The sequence below is a fragment of the Streptopelia decaocto genome (assembly GCF_964273445.1).
Source record: "Streptopelia decaocto genome assembly, chromosome: 5".
NCBI lineage: Eukaryota > Metazoa > Chordata > Aves > Columbiformes > Columbidae > Streptopelia > Streptopelia decaocto.
This window is the reverse complement of record NC_138659.1, coordinates 36660627-36666031: the sequence shown is the minus strand read 5'-3', so window position 1 is coordinate 36666031 and position 5405 is coordinate 36660627. Positions and strand designations below refer to the sequence as shown.

General features: G+C 41.2%; 1 long non-coding RNA gene across 1 annotated transcript; it reads right to left on the bottom strand.

Annotated features, from left to right (window-relative positions):
* Nucleotides 1-2626: 2626 nt before the first annotated feature.
* On the bottom strand, nucleotides 2627-5107 carry LOC309440600. Its single transcript, XR_014184226.1, has 3 exons — nucleotides 5013-5107; nucleotides 3945-4143; nucleotides 2627-2731 (listed from the first exon to the last, which is right to left on the bottom strand). It is a non-coding gene; the product is annotated as an uncharacterized lncRNA (long non-coding RNA).
* Between the last annotated feature and the right edge of the window lie 298 nt (nucleotides 5108-5405).

Here is a 5405-nt window from a genome sequence, read left to right as displayed (position 1 = left end):
ATGTGAAAGTTTAGCTGGTCTTTAATCCTCATCCATCTTGCTAGGAAAGCTTATATTTATATATAAAAAATAAAATAAAAGGTCAGGTAGGTAGTGTTGGGGAGATCTTATTTACAGTTGAATACAGCTCTGCGTGGCTGAAATGAAGAGGAAAATATAATCCCTAAACACAGCAGGGAAAAACTGAGGCAATGAAAGGTATGGAGATTAGAAGCAAGAGTCTCGTGTTCCTGCAATGACTTTGCTTAAGTGGGCTAAGGAAGTTCTTGTAAAAATACATACACTATAATGTAGTTTGATTATTTTTTCCTTTTTAAACACCATGTTGTTGTCAAAGTTCAGCCTGAGCAAGCATTCTGCTGATGACCCTGCTTGTACAGACTATTGTGTAAACATTGCTAGTTTTAGCCAGTGAATTTATTGATTTGCAAACCTGATGGAGTGGATTAGTTCTCTTTCCTACTCTACATTATAATAAATGTTGAGGACTTATCTTTTCAAAAAAGGATAAAAAAAGAAGTTTTTAAGTTTTACATTCTTGCTTAATAGCATGTTGCCAGAATCTTTCTAGCTGCATCCAGAGAAAGGAGTGCTAGTTTTGATCTTGTAGCATCACTAAGATCTCCAAAACCAACCAAACAAAAATATTTATTACAGTAGAGCTTCTCATTAATTTAACATTCCAAAGACGGACTGAAAAAACACACTTCTATCATAATCACTACTGTTGCTTCTCTTTCAGTGGCCAAACCACTTCTTATTTCCTCTCATAAAAACCTTCAAAGTTTAGGTTTAAGGAATATTATTCCTACTGACTTCCCGCTTCATCACTTCTGAGGCACAGTTCTGTGTGCCTTCTTTCTGTGCTGTATTACACATTGACTTTCCATTGACCTTAAACTTGCCAGATTGCATTAAAAAGCTTTGGTTTTGTGACATGGCACAGGCATCTGAAATCTGGCCAGTATTTCAGGCTGCTGCTGATTGCCCACCCTTTAAGGAATTCAAGTTCTTTTCTAAGTGATTGTTTTATTTACAGATTTCACTGTGCTCTTTATATTTGGCAGAGCGCCCTGTTTTCCAGTCATGGCTGTATCTGGTGGGAAGTGCTCATACTCCGCACTGCAGCATCACTACACCAATGTGCATATATAACCGGTACTTCCCAGATGCCTAGTCAAAATTAGTCCATCAACAATTAGTTTTCCAACTGTTGTGAGGTACTAATTAGCTCTCCTAAGATTTGAGACCTTTTTTTTTCTAACATTCTTGTTACTCTCATGTTTTCAGTTTGAGTTCCTAGGGAGACACCACTTATGTGACGGCAGTGTCCACCCACCTGTCCCTCCTGCTCTCCATAATTTCTGAACCAAATGACCTATTTCATCCAAATCTGAAGGATGGTTAGCAGTCTCCAGATTCATTAATTGTTTCCACAAGCTTCAGGAAAATTGACAGGTGGGTAGAGGAAAGTGCGAAGCAAATTAATGCTTCTGTGCGCCCAGAGGAAGACCAGAATTGAGCCATTACCCATTCAGTTGGCCACAAGCAGATGGCCAGCCAGGATGCACCTGACTCTTCCATGACCGGTGGGGCTGTCCTGGTGGTCTTGGGACAGTGGTGTGGGTGGCAGAGGGGTGAATGAGAGAAATGAAAATGTTTTCTTAGCTCATGGTGAAAGTTACCTTCTTTTCCTACTGTTGTACACAGCTGAGATCTTATAAAACATTAAAGACTCACTCATCATTGTCTGATATGTACATCTGCCACAAAATGCAAATGTGCTCATTGCTGTTGAACTTTGACAAGCAGAACATTTCAAGCACTTTCCTCCAGCACAGACTTAAAAACCTTTGACTCTTGGTTTTAGTTAATGTTTTGAGGCTATAATAGGAATTTAATATGTTGAGTAAGAACAATTATTTGGTCACTTATAATGAGAATTATGCCAGCTGTGTAATACAAGTTTTTTCCCACTAAAATGAAGTTCTAATTAGAATGATAATGTCTCTTCTTTGGGGAAGCTTTTAAAGTAATTGCAAGGTCACCTACAACTTTATTTGAATAGTCAGTTAATTCTCAGTTTCGTTTTAGTTGCTATCTTCTGTGACTTTCAGCATAAACCCACAGCCTCCCACTAAACGCAGTTCCACAATAACAGAGTTTCAGTTAGATAATCAAGGTTTCTTTCACATGTTAGCTAAGAAAGGCACTGTACACACAATTTGGGGTGATATTTATTGACCCTGGTTTATTAATATCCTACAAGTTAAAGTGAACAGGGCTTTTAAATCTTGATTTTTCAGTGTATCATCTAAAGTGAACTCTAAATGCTGATAAACCTTACAATGTGTGCTGTATACAGCTATGCAATATCAAGCTTTCATGGTAGCTGAGTAAGTACAGTAGACCATGGTTAAATATGTGCATGTTAGCAGAAACGTTAAGTTGTGCTTTTTTTCTTCTTCTGGCAGTTTAAAATGAGTTACTCTAAGGCAGGCATGACTCCCTGGATGGCTCAAATTGATCAGCACTGGGCCACACACCTCCACCCTCCCTCCTGGCACTCTTCATGGCATATTCCCCCTGCAGCTTGCACCCCTACCTGTCTCACCACTTCTCTGCATGCCACCATCTGTCTTCTGCACCACTGGCTGTCTTCTCCTGAACCATCTGCCCCGTGGAGACGTGGCAGTGTTCAGCCTTGGCAGCCCAGCAGGTTCCTCCAGCCCTGAAATACAGTCAGAGGTTTCTATGGGTGGTCAGGTTTTTTATTTGTGGTCTCCATCTAATGGATCAACAAAGTCTCTTGAATTTCCCTTTGTTAAGAAAAATTAATAGGGTATTTGCAACTTGCAGTATAAAACTAGGAGGCGAAAGGAGCCACAACAGGAGGTGGACATGAACATAAACTGACACCTGTTAATGAATTTTGCAGATTAACAGCTCCTACAGGCTTAAAAACTTAAAGCTTAAAATGGTCTCTGCACATTCACCTGCAGAACCGACTTATTCATTCTTTCCCTTCTCTTTGAAATTATTTTTGCCCTATAAACTTGTAGAAGAGTCCCCCTTGTGGTATACGCTATAAAAGCAACACGCAGGACTGTGATTTATCTGGTCTAATTTTCCCCTCTGGTCTGCAAGTTAAATGTGCAGCTCTTTATTCGATCAGATGCATTAACAAATCAAAGTGTGCCCTGACTTTTTCTTGGGGGGTTGCAATTGGTATTAGAACACCAGAAGGTAAGGACATTAAGACTGATTATTTTTTTTTCTACTTATCACAGCTCTAAATTCACAGCTTGTCAACTGGGGGCTTCATCACAACTTCTGCAAAATGTAGTCTTGGAGGAGTAAGTGCGGGGCATAAGAAAACTGCAAAGGCATTTTGCAGGATTTTTTTGAAGTCAGGGAGAGGAAACAAGTCACTGAGTCTGTGCTTCCAGAACTCCCAGTGGTGCTGGGAAAGATCAGAGCCACTCACTGTCAGCACTGAACTTGCTTCTTGGACTTTCAGAAAAATATGCAGCGTCTCTTCTTCCAGCCACTGCCACTTTCCTTCTGCTCTCTGACATATGGAAATTTGGTTTTATTGAAGTGTACAAAAGTCTGAGCGCTGTATGGGATAGCTTGTGGAGCAGTGAGTTATCATTTGCACGTTGTTCATCTTACAATGTGTTTTCTGCTTTACTCCTCCACTCTGGGTGTGTTAATAACTTTATCCACTAATGAGCTGTTCAGGGTAGTTGTGCTTTTTGGCTTGTTCCACCTCCCTCACAAAGCACACAGTGAATTTGTTTGGCAATATGTCTGGTTCTGACTCCGCCACGTCACTCTGTCCCCAGCACAAGTGTGACTACATTCACTTCCAGACAGTAAGGAGAGGAACTGTAGTTTTGCAGCATATTTTTAAGACTGAACTACAGTTTAGGCTGTCTTACCTGCTGATGAGATTTTGAGGGCTCACACCATACTCTTTTTTATTTCTTTTTTTCTTCTTTTTTTTCACTTGCAGCAACCAGTCTTCTTGTGTCCATTTGTTATCTCTGCATAGCGAAGCAGGAATTCATAGCTTAGAGGCTTGATACCCTGCAACTTTGGTGCATCAGCATTTCTGGGTAAAGTCGAGTTTGACTGTAGCTGTTTCCTGCAGGGTGGGAGAAAACAAAAAATGAGGCCCAAACTATACACGAATTCCGCAGTTTTAAGAAGGGTGGTCTTTAAGAGGGATGTCCCTTCCACTAAACTGGGGATAGTCAACCATCAAGGACTGGCCACAAAGACCCTCTGGAAGTATTTAGGGACTATAAACTGCTTACCCTATGAACACAGCAAACATACAGTTGCTTGTGAGACTTCCCCCACACCCTTACCCTTGGAAGGGTCCTTGGTCCCTCCATTCACCTGGGACCAAGGACAATCTATCACACAGGATGGGGAGGATGTCCTATCTGATGTGCTCTGGTCACCAGGAGAAAGCTGCAGTTTGGATGATTTCTTGTGTGCCAGGGGCCATAGAGAGCATACGGACGCCCAGCCTAATCTCCTTGTGGAAATAGGGGAGGCATCAAACATGGCTTGCCTAGACCAGCTACAAGAGGGAAGTCTAGAACAAGGTAAACCTGTTTAACAAAAACAAAACAAAAAACCAAAACAACAACAAAAAGCCACAACACACCACCAGCAACAAACAAACTATTGGTTTGGCTGCACTCAGAAACCAACCAAAGCCTTGGTTCATTTATCTGCAGAGTGCAGAAAATTTTGCATCTTCTTGGATGCAAAATTGTCAAAAGAGTTTCGAAGTGGGAATAGGGGGGAGACAGAGATGAGACACCAGACAGTTGTCTATGATGCTGTAGAAAGCTCTGAATTTTACGTATGCCTGCACTGAGGAGGTCATTCATGTGTGTGTGTGTGTGTGTGTGTGTATATACTGACTGATTGCCAGATCGGAGATACAAAATGGATTGGGTCGTCTTTGCCTGTTTCCACCACCCTGTACTTACTGCAGGTCAGTGCAGAGCAACAGCTCAGTCTCTCCTTTTCTCTGCGTGAGGACACACGTGGTACAGTCTCCAGATGACCAACAGCCTTTCTTCCAGCCCAAGCTATTTGGTTTGATATGGGGGAAGAGGAATAAAATTAGTGCCCTGTGACAGAACTGAATACCAGACTATCTGTGCTAATGCTCCCTTTTCCAGGAAACAGCTTTTGGCATTGGGTTACATGACATCATTTTTGTGTGACAAGACTTGTACTCAAGCCAGCAGCACTTAGAATCACTTTTTAAATTATCATTGACTTTTCTACATACTGTCAAGTCAATTTTCCTTGTGATAGGTGTATGTAATTGAATAAGAAGGTGCTGAAAGTGTTGGGTGTATTCACTTATATACACT